Source organism: Pinus tabuliformis, chromosome 9 (assembly GCF_031772625.1).
Source record: "Pinus tabuliformis cultivar Carrire ecotype Pingquan chromosome 9, CPIR1, whole genome shotgun sequence".
Taxonomy (NCBI): domain Eukaryota; kingdom Viridiplantae; phylum Streptophyta; class Pinopsida; order Pinales; family Pinaceae; genus Pinus; species Pinus tabuliformis.
Genome location: NC_142307.1, coordinates 1,982,429,515 through 1,982,441,944, shown reverse-complemented (window position 1 = coordinate 1,982,441,944; position 12,430 = coordinate 1,982,429,515).

The following is a 12,430-nucleotide window of genomic DNA, read 5'->3' as shown; positions in this document are numbered from 1 at the left end:
TTTTGCTCACTCTTCCCTTCAACATGTACACATTGTCTGGGGTCCTAATTCCTTTTGAAATCACTCTCTTAGACCCTTCTTTCTAGATGTAGCAACCCTTGGATTTGAATGTCACTTCCTTTACTCCATCAACCATCTAGATCACACTGAGGATGTTATGCTTCAATCCTTCTACCAATAATACATTAACTGCATTGGTCTTCTTATCACCAAGATTGACCTTTCCTTTGCCCAATACTTTGGTTACTGCATTATCTCCAAGAATGACATGTCCATCTTTAATTTTCTTCAAGGAGATAAAGTTTCTCTTATCCCTTGACATATGGCAGGAACAAGCACTATCGAATACCATTAGTCATCATCATCAAAATTTCATATAGCAATTCCACATATCACTTGTTTCTCCTCCTTCTTGTTTCACACTATAGTAGGTTGCTTCTTTACATGCACATTATCCCCTTGTTTTATGCTAAGCCTACTCTAGTTCAGTTGATCCTTTTGCTTGTTTTGTCTTGAAAAACTAAACACCTTGCAGTCTCCCATGTGACCAAGATTGTGACATGCATATCATCTCACATGACCAAGATATGTGGCTAGAGGGTCAAATCTTAGCCTCGCATTGTTAAGCTTCTATTACATGGACTACATTTGCACTCAATTGCCATGTGGCCAAATAGGTTACATGAAAAGAAAATATACTTTAAATGAACTAGTCACACTTGATGACTCACAAACTCCCCTGTTGTCCTTGCTACCCATACTACTGATTGGATCTTAACAATCTACTTCTACAGCTGGTTGCAACATGTCCATATATTAGTAGATGTAACACTCTACCTTGTCCATAAAAGGAGCAAAGGGTTTTTGACTCTTTTGAAATCTACCAACACCAACCCTATGAGAAAATGTTCTTCTTGACAAGGTTGCTCCAAAAGGTTCTCTTCTTGGTTGTTGCTAGATCTACTACTTCTTTCCTCTTTTGTTACTTCCATTTTCCGCTACAAGATCTTTAGAATTTGCATCATTCTTTGCATGTACATGCTTGTTACAATATCCCTTCTGAAATTCAAGACCAAATTTGATCAAAGGAGATCTTTGGTTGCTAAGTAGACTGTCCAAAGCCTTGGTGCTCTTCTTTTTTTGAGCTTATTGTTCTTCTCTTCTAGCTACTTCCTCAATGTGATAACTTCACCCTCAAGTTTTTCAATTTGTCCCTCTTTCTCTTTTAGTTGGTTTCCCTTTACATCTTCAACTCTTATCACTTCTTCCAGTTGGATATTCAAACTAACGATCTCTCCTTTGAGCTCGATCTCCTTGTCATCACAGATATGCAAAAGTTTTTCTTGATCTTTGCATGCAATTGTTAGCCTACTCACTTCAATAATTAGTCTCTATATTACAACCATAGTTGAGCCATATTTAGCTTGAAGAAATATCAATCTATCACATTCATCAACTTGACTATTTTACTCGAAGCTTGACATAAAATCCATCTAATGTATAGTTCAAAAATCATTCACTACCATTTATACCTTTAGACCTACCTCCTTATAACACATTTGGTTATGCTAAGCCTTCATTTTCTAATCTCTCCTTATCAGCTGCTAAAATTGCATTGGGGAATGAGACTCTTTCTTTTGCGAGGCCTTCTTCTTTTTCTTTTTTCCCTTCTTCACTTTTTCTCCATTTCTTTTTCCATTTAACACCTACAATTTGTCCCATATCTCCTTTACATATTCTAGATCTACTATCTTCTCCCAATCTACATTTTTAATATTTTCATAGAAGATACGACTCACTTGTGCATTTTGTTGCATCACTTTAGCTGGCATAGGATCTTGGCCACAACCTTCATACAATGATTACCAAATTCCATATCCATAAGCTAATTCCTAAGATACTTTTCATCCCATAACTGGTACTTTGCAGCAGTGAGCAAATATACTCCTTGATGATCCATTCTAATAAAATTCAAAATTTTCACCTATATCTACTTTCCAGCGGTCGCACCTGAAAGCACTCGCTTTGATACTAATTATTGGAAGCTTGATAATATTGAGAGGGAGGGGATGAATCAATATTTTGCACTATTGAACAACTTATACGAATTTTTGTCTTTTCTTTACAAACATTGATTCATTCCTTCATTAGCAGCACATCACAATGTATTGCAATGTATCTATGCACAATATAATAAGCATATTACACATGCATAAACTATAAGTAACATATAATCAACAAGACGCAATATCTAAGGTGGAAACCTTTCAGGGAGAAAAAACACCATCTACTTTGCCTGCTTCGTTCTTCTTCTTATTAGTAAAATCTTTGTTACATCATCCTATCACTAGCCACCACCAATATGCAAGCCACAACTTTCCAATCACGCGAGCAACTACTCACTCCAAGCCATTACCTAACAGAAGCCACCACTTCATGAACTTTGCAAGCCAACACATGCTGGAAGCCAATTCCCTCAACTATGCAAGTCGCCACCTATTTAATGCCCCAACACCCAATAGTTTTTCTAGCCACCACTTCCAAGTTCTTAGACCACTACCTAAAGGATGACACTACACCCTAAATTAGCAAGCCACCACTTGCCTCACTGAAGGCCCCAACCTTGAAACTCTCGTGGACCAATTTTCATGCATTTTCAAAATAGGATCCACCATAAAAACTCAAACAAACATGGGCCTCATTTCATTCCATTTTCAAAATGGGCCCATTGTGACTCTTTTGCTCAATTGATACAAAAACTACTCAATAAAAGCAACCTCTGTTATAGACATTTTTGTGCCTTACAGCTCCAAGCATGAAATGTCCATAAACCAAGGGCTCCTAAGTCCTTAAAAGTGTTGTTATAACTCCTAAAGGAACAAGGTCAACAAATTACAGCTTCTCCCAGAAGTTCTCCACCAGAAACTGCTCAGAACTAGTCAAATCAGGATCATTTCAGCTGCTCCACTAGCTAGCTGCGTTGCAAAGCACCCAAATACACTATCTAGGTGCGTTGCAACGCACCTAAATGCACTACCAGGGTGCGTTGAGCGGGAAATGACAAGTGGCAGAGTCATTCCACGAGGTGGAGAGACAATGGAAGCTTCCAAAATCTTCTCCAATGACACTTGCCTCACTGAATTCAACCAGGGATGAGTAAGAGGCTCTCAGTCTCCAAGTGGAAGCAAGAACTGACACAGAGAAGCCACTAATCAATTCATGAGCTGACTCATCCTCTTTGCATACATCTATATATGGATCCCTCACCAAGAGATCCACAGGCTGGAATATTGTACATTGCGGAGAATTGTTGTTGGTTTTGAGATAGATATCAGAGTATTGGGTGATTTATGCTTTGTTGGAGGTGAAGAAGGGGCTTCTCTGCTGGGAGGTTGATGCTGGATCAGGAATCATCGGTTGTAACTCCTCCTGGATCTTCTTGTTATATCAATAAAACTATTTGAGTTTCTCCTACATGCTTGTGTATCATTGATGTTTGTTACATTTGTATGTTTAGCTTAAATCTGATCCTAAGCTTTTTATGAGTATGAACCCATGTCTTTGTATAGTTTCCTTCTTCTGTGATCTTGTAGGTACTTGGTGAAGCTGGGAAAGTAAAGGAGTAGGTAGCTGGAAGCTGTCAAAAAGGAGAGAGATTGGATCAAAGGACTAGCGCAAGACACAAGTTGGTTCATCCTATTTCTCTTTGTTTATAGTTCATAAAGGAGAATACAAAAGTAGTTTTCTCTGTTTGTTTCTAAGGTCACTGTCACACCTTAGTGGGATAGGGTCGTTCTGAATAGACACTTTTCTCATTAACAAAATGGCGACTCCACTGGGGACGATCGTCTAGTTGGTTTGTTTGTGTTTCTCTTGTTGTTTGTTTCATAAACTTAGAAGTAGCGAATCGAACTGCATTTGCCATTAACAAATGCAAAGTAGACATCTGCTGCTTCAATCCATTCACTAGATATGTTTATGATTTGAACAAGTTGATTCACAAATGATCTGATTGCCCTTTGTGATAGCTCTTAAACCTTCATTAAATCTACCCTCTGATTGTGCATTACTGATTGCTTTTACTCGGCCAAAAACCATAGATTAAACTGCAAACCGTGACCCAGAACCCAGATAGAATTCTCGTTTCTGCCCCAGCGCAGGTACTGTGAAGAGTTCCTGCATTTCAGCGCAGTTCCCGAGAGGGCAACCTGCGTTGCAATCCAGTTTCTCTTTGTAGCAGGTGCGTTGATCAGCCTAGCCTTGTGCAGCTGAGGTTCTTTGCTCAATTTTTTCAGTTTTGTCTCTGATTTTTGCAGTCTGTGATCAGTGTGTGTGTCTGTTTAAAAACCCCTTTTCTTTGCTGATATTCCGCCTCAGTTGTATAAAAGAAATTGTAGATGTTTTTGTGTGTTTGTTACGTCATTTACAGTTTTCCATTGCAAAAGTAGAATAGTCATACTGTCGTCCTTTGATTTAGATCTGTCGCAAGTGTCGATTTTGATCATAGGAGAGTTTATTTGCTGTTGACAGTTGATTATACTTTTACTTTTGCCTTTGGTTTGAATTTGTGACTTTCTAGTGTCGAAACGAGTATTTATTTCAAAATCATAAAGTGTCGTAATCGTCTCTACCTTTTGATTTCGAAAAGAAGCTTGTTTGTGTTTTTCACTTGAAAGCGAATTCAGATTTGTAGAACAACTTTCTTTTTAGGCATCAATATTAAGAAAGTAAAAAACAAAACACATGCATGTGCATTTGCATATTGACAGTCTTTTTGGCTTGATTTAGGAAAAGTGCATTTACAGTGTGCTCTTTGCTCTTTGCGAAAAGATTGTGTCTTTCTTTTCCCTTGTAGCTAGGATTTTCATTGCTGAAAAGAGATAAAAGCTTGTTTATCATCTTTAGATTGCATTTTAGGAATTACATATACATCTCGTGGTGATCCCAAAAGGCAAACTTCATAAGAAAGATCAACTTAAAATAAATTCAATGAACTTAACAACGCTTTGTAACTTAACGCACAACATTTAGAGGTCTAGGCTAGAGACGTATTCCGGCGTCGTAAAGCCTGGTAACTGTTGTCCTCACTGATGGTTGGGTGATTCCTCCACTTTGAGACAATAAGTGCCAGTATGGACTTGTGCTCCCACGTACCGTCGAGTATATATTGGGAGACCCCTATAGGCTTAAAACCTTTTATCCATAGGAAGCCGTGTCAGCCGCCCTACTGATCGCAATGCACTGAACACAGCATTCGGGAAGATTGACTGCCGTACCATAAAAAGTATTTTGCAGTTTTGCGATTGGTTTGGTACTCCCTCTACCTAGACCTCCAGAGCAGTCCCTTTCGTTCATTTTCAGACTCCTTAACGGAAAAGGTCCATCTGAGCACTTGTCACTTCAGGCTCATTAAAAATCGAAGGAGACTAGAGTCATCTTTTGTTTTTTCTCGACTCTTTAAAACTGAAAAAACAAGTTGTGTCAAAGCGTGTTAAAATTTATTTTAAACGGAATATTCATCCCCTTTTCCTACGTTGATCTTTGGGTTGAGAAAATGGAGCCTACCAACCAAGGAATTCCCCTTGGTGGAAATCCTAGTCCTTTCTCCTCTTGGGGAGATGTTGGTGCGCCCCATATGGCCACATTGTCGCTTCCAGGACTGACGATTGGCTTGCCAGTATGGCTCTTCTCAACCAATGTCGTTCAGAACACCACTATTCCTGAACAATCGAATCAGCGATTAGACGAGTCCAGAGTTACCCACCAGCCTTCTACTTCCTCTAATTCTTCCTCTCCTCCTTCCTCTTCGCTTGATGGAACTGGTAAAGCTAAAAGCCAAGTTCTTAAGGAGAAGAAGGGAAAGAAGAAGAAAGAGAAAAAGAAGAAGGAGCCAAAGGTGGATGGGGGACCACCTGCACAGAGATTGTCCTTGCATCCCCCAAATACTAAGGGACTGGTCTCCTCGTTTGCACAATCCGGTGTCATCAACCTCTGGAGATCATGTTGAAAGAACACCGTCAACTAGTGAAAGTGAAGCCCCAGGACAAAAAGGGAAAGCTAGATTTCCTTGTAAATTGTGCAAAGGCGACCATACCCTCCATCGCTGTCCCTTCTTAGACGAGGCTAAAAGAGTTTTGGATGATCATCCAGTTTCACCGTTACGACTTCCTCCTGGATATAAAGAACTCTTGCCGAGTCCGTCACTAGTTGAGAACCCAGCTGGCCCGCTCAAGTGGTCGGCTAAAGCGCCTATCATTGAAGATAAACCAACTGAATCCATACCAGACGAAAGTCAAAAGGTCGAGGCGGCAGTTGACCCGGTCTTGCCTTCAGAGGTTTTATCTTCGGATGATACAGTCACTGAAGAGAACAAGGATGACACCGTCCAAATTCTCTTCATCAACACGGACTCCGACGAACATGGGGGCAATCCACCCATTCCTTTACCGCAGGAAGGAAGTTCGTCAGAGCCATACCGTCTACTCGGTCCCACCTCCAAGCAACCTAGTTGTCTCCTTCGACTGGAATCAACTAGGCAGACCCCGTTTGCCAGCAAGCATACCATTCCGAATTATCGTTCAAATATATAGAATGGTCATGGCTGGTACCATCATAGATGAGGGGGCTTCTGTGAGTATCCTTTCCTCTATTTCTTGGAAAGTGCTTGGTTCGCCACCACTGTTGCCTGAGATGAGAAATCTGACGGGCTTTGATAAAGGAACCAGTCGACCTTTAGGGATCCTTCCCGATGTGCCCATAACATTGAGAGGGAAGACAGTTCGCATGAACGTCATGGTCGTTCAAGGACCCTTGGATTATAACCTACTCCTTGGACGAGACTATATTTATTGCATGGGAGCCATCGTCTCCTCACTCTTTAGAGTAATGTGTTTTTCGCACGAAGGAAGAGTGGTCAAGCTCGTGGACCAGCTTTCATTTCCCGGATCACGCATAGCAAATAGTCATATACCGTCCCTAAATGGTCTCTTCACGCAAGAAATGTCTCAATTCCCAGTCCGTCCTCCCGATGAGCGTGAGTAATTCGAAGGGATATGACTGAAACCCAGGGGGCATGCGTCCTGGTCTGCTTCGGCAGGAAAACTTCGGGTATAGGGTAGGTTTCCGCGGGAGAATATGACTAGTCTGTACCCCGTCCGTCGGTGGAAGAGGGGTTAGTCTAGAATAAGATTCTCTTATCAAAGTTATGTGAGTTGGCGGTCGTCGTCACTCACCTTTGTTTATCTCGGTAGACACCACTGAAGAAGTGTTTTGTTTGCACCGCGGATAGAGCACTCTTTGGGTAACCTGTAAGAGGTAGGCCTCTCCCGATAAAAAAAATGTTTTGTCTGCAAATTGAGGGGTAACCTTGAAACCATATTTTATACCTGGGGCATGCAAACCTTTTGGAGTGCAAGCGAAGGGCGACTATTTATTTTTTAAATTTTTAGGTCCTCCCTTTAAACCCGTAGGCTAACCCTTTAAACTCGTAGGATTAGTCGTCACCAAACTTGCATAAAGAAAGGATGTGGGGCAAAAATCTAAAAGTTGCCGTTTTTATATGAGACATTCTTATCATATGACTGGATTAATCAAGCAGTTTTAGCACATAGTTCAAGCTCGTTAAAAAATAAACATAAGATCTGAGCAAATGTTTCCACCCGCATTTAAACTCGTTAAAAAATGAACTATCCCCCGGAAAATAACCACCATGAATGAAACATTTCAGCCATTAAAGCCTTGGTCGTGTTTGCACCGTCACCTCCACTTTTCCATTAACCGATCATTCACCTCCATTTGATTGTTTACCCATTTTGAGGAACAGCTGCGAAGAGTGATTTCACTAGCCATCCTTGTGACACTGCCGTGATTGGAAAATTCCAAACCTTACCTGGAATCAGCTGCTACCCATTTTATCACTCGTTCCTCAAAAGACGAGTCTTCTTTAAGCTCTTTTCAACTAACTCGTAAAATATGAAAAGATTGTCGAGTTTTGGCCTTCTAGCTCGTTAAAGCGACAGTAAGTGCTATCCCTCCTCTAGATTTTAATCTTTTTGGACCTGAGGGATTATTGCACAAAAAGATCGAGCGCTTGTTTTGTTCGACTCGTTAAAACTATCGAAAATTCATCCCTTCTGTATTGTTTTATACTTTTTCGGACTTAAGGGATTAGATGACGAAAAAGGAATTCCGGAGTTACCTTTACGTACCTTTTCGGACTCTCTAAAAATGAAAAGGACCGAGTTATCTTTGTCGTTAAACTCGTTAAAAAGATTAAATAGCGACAAACTTGTCTTTAGGCGAGAACGAGTTTCACTATCGCTAGGCTCGTTAAAACATAGCGATGGGTTTGACCGAAGGGCAAATTATAGAACAAGCATATGTTATCCTCCTCAAGCTTGACAAAAATAAAGAGGTACTGGTCAGCAATGACTGGGGAAAAATTGGGAAGAAAACTCAAAGAAAATTTGTTGGTAGCAAGTCGCTCTTGAACATGACACTTCCACTCCGTGCCTGCGTCGGGTTGGATTGTTTCATTCACCGGTCACATCACCATGGTCACACCATACCATCCACATTTGGGGTAAATGCTACCAATCCATCACATAAGTGTCGCCGACATGTTCAAGAGAAGTCATCCAGAGAAGTCACCTGTGTCCCATCCACTACCATACATTATACTTCATTTCTCATGACCGCCACCCTGAACCATATATCATCGGATCGTTTTCACCTCCATCAAAATCATTTGCTCCGTTTCGTGTCATTGATGTGGGATTCATCAAGGCCCTCCTTTGACGGATCGCTTCTTGTCGACATCAGCTCATTATCCAAGAAGTTGATCTAGGAACACCCCATTCAGTACTTTGAAGCTTGCATGCCTCAATGGTAAGTTTCTCACTTCCGGCGACAGGTATACATCAATGACCTTCGACCGAAAGATTTTGCGTGGTGTTCGACGCCAAGTCCTTTATTCACACCACGTGAATTGTACTGCAGTACCTTGAGGGTCATTATCATTATCGGTGATTCCTCTCGCGCTTGTTAACAGTTTACATCATTGATTGGTAATCAAGCAATGTCTTTCCATGTTCGACTTCAAAACATTTCTCACATGGATCGACTTGTACTTCGAGTGAAGATCGGACGAGATTGAAGACCCCAGATCTAGTTTCATCCATCCGGGATGCGATATACATTCAGAAAAATAAAGGCATTGAAATGTACAGCATCGCAGCACAGATAATCATCCTACCAAAAGGATGATGACTCCATCGGAATCATCAGTCTACCATCAGACGATTGTCTGTCCTATGTACATGAAAATGAATTTATAAAGCTGAACATGGGAATGCCCGCCTCAGCTAGATCATGAAAACAGTATGAAGATAATGTATTGTATTGTATCTTATTACAGGTCTCCTCCCAGCATTGAAAGAACTTCGGATCCTCCTAATAAAGCATTTCACCCGATAAACGGCCTCATACTTTAGGGGGCAACTGTTATAGACATTTTTGTGCCTTACAGCTCCAAGCATGAAATGTCCATAAACCAAGGGCTCCTAAGTCCTTAAAAGTGTTGTTATAACTCCTAAAGGAACAAGGTCAACAAATTACAGCTTCTCCCAGAAGTTCTCCACCACAAATTGCTCAGAACTAGTCAAATCAAGATCATTTCAGCTGCTCCACTAGCTAGCTGTGTTGCAAAGCACCCAAATACACTAGCTAGGTGCGTTGCAACACACCTAAATGCACTACCAGGGTGCGTTGAGCGGGAAATGACAAGTGGCAGAGTCATTCCACGAGGTGGAGAGACAATGGAAGCTTCCAGAATCTTCTCCAATGACACTTGCCTCACTGAATTCGACCAGGGATGAGTAAGAGGCTCTCAGTCTCCAAGTGGAAGCAAGAACTGACAGAGAGAAGCCACTAATCAATTCATGAGCTGACTCATCCTCTTTGCATACATCTATATATGGATCGCTCACCAAGAGATCCACAGGCTGGAATATTGTACATTGCAGAGAATTGCTGTTGGTTTTGAGATAGATATCAGAGTATTGGGTGATTTATGCTTTGTTCGAGGTGAAGAAGGGGCTTCTCTGCTGGGAGGTTGATGCTGGATCAGGAATCATCGGTTGTTACTCCTCTTGGATCTTCTTGTTATATCAATAAAACTATTTGAGTTTCTCCTACATGCTTGTGTATCATTGATGTTTGTTACATTTGTATGTTTAGCTTAAATCTGATCCTAAGCTTTTTATGAGTATGAACCCATGTCTTTGTATAGTTTCCTTCTTCTGTGATCTTGCAGGTACTTGGTGAAGCTAGGCAAGTAAAGGAGCAGGTAGCTGGAAGCTGTCAAAGAGGAGAGAGATTGGATCAAAGGACTAGCGCAAGACACAGGTTGGTTTATCCTATTTCTCTTTGTTTATAGTTCATAAAGGAGAATACAAAAGTAGTTTTCTCTGTTTGTTTCTAAGGTCACTGTCACACCTTAGTGGGATAGGGTCGTTCTGAATAGACACTTTTCCCGTTAACAACCTCTCACCATCAACCTACCCTCAACAATATGACAGCAACATAATTCTATCACTCAACTTAGTGACACATTAAATAAAATTTCACTCATACATCAATTCATAGTCACCTCTCCTCAAACTGCCAACGCACAACCTCACCATACAATAGACAACTCCAAACTCACTCAGCCAATACATAACAATTTAAACCCTCAACATACATATTATGCTCATTAAACCTAACTCATCGCAACTCAGCGACATGCAACCAATATCACATTCATACATTAGACCTATTATACATGCAAGCTACAACAATGCACATATTGGCAACCATACAAACACAATAGCTACAACAATATGCACGCCCTTGTAATCACAAACATGTCAGTCATACATAAGCACAACATCTGCCCTTACAATCACTATAATGCCAACTCACAAATCCTCTGTCCAACACAGGAACCCACTATCAATCTCTAACACATTTCTCCAACTCATTATCTCTAACATTTAATCCCTGCAACAATCCACCAGATTGTGCTCTACTCTTTGTCATTAGAAACAGGTGTATATCAATTGGACCTATGCACACTTCACCTCTGCCATTCACACTTTGCATCTGCTATTATGTAAATGAGTGCTTCATGCTTTGTCCATTCAGTCTCTTCTCACCAAATCACTCTTCTACAAGAGTTTAGATCGTAGCTACATGTATATTGATTTTGTCTATACAACGTCATATGCACTCTACAACACAACCACTTCATCACACTAGCAACCAATCTTGTCAGGCGTTGTTAAAGCCAACATATTCAAGCATGAGAACTTGCCTACTCACAAGCTCAATTACAGTTTGATAAAGTGAACTGGAAGTCCTCCCTAAAGGAAATCCCTACAGAAATTATTTTCTTCACTCTTATGGCCCTTGAAGAAATGGAATTTTACTTGAGATTTTGGAAGCGTAAAGCTCATTATGCTCTCAAATGGCTACAATGAAGTAGCAAACTCTTCTATCATATGGCAGGTCATAGAAAATATGGAAAATGATTGCTATTTTCCCTTCGTTGGACCAACAGACAACTTCTTTCCACATAAATAAGTATCTAATGACGTGAATGAATATATCAGTACTAGAAAAAAAAGATACGAAGTCTCTCCCTGAAGTTAATGCAGCACCCATCCACAAACTATTGAGGTTGCTACTAAGGGCATAACATTGATCAAAACTTTGTTTTCTAAGATGGAGAAATTTGAAAAGAATAAGGAAAAGTATTTGCATCATACAAAAACTTCATATAAAGAACAAAATTTCATTGGAGGAGATTCACTAAATGAAACCTTAAGCATGTGAATCTTATGTAAGGAAATGCAGAAAAGAAAGAGATGAATCTTCATCAAGCAACGTGGAGCACTCTACTAGGGGAGGGGATGTGAACATCCAAGCAAGGGATTTGGACATGCAAGAGGCATCAAACCCTAAAATAGGGTTTGAAAATGAAAATGCAATAAAGGAACCCAATAGGAAGTGAGGGGAAATAATTAGTTTGCCAAATGTGTTAATCTAATGGGTTTCATCTCTTTTTTCTATACATATAAGGTGAATTAAATTAAGAGGGGTTTTTTTGCTTCTATGTTTTGTAAAACTTCTTTAGAAAATTAATGAATGAGAAAAAATTGCTAGCCAAACTATTTTAAAAACAAATCTTAGTTTTAAAACTAATGGTGCATGAGACTTCTGGTGTAAATAGTGTAAATATATGCTTTTACAATGTAGACTTTTCTAGTGTATAAGCAATCTGTCACATCTTACTTTTCTCACAAATTGTTTATAGCTAATAAGTGATCCATTTTTAGACTTCTATGATATGCATCTAATTATTTAGATTTATATTTATATTTCCATAATA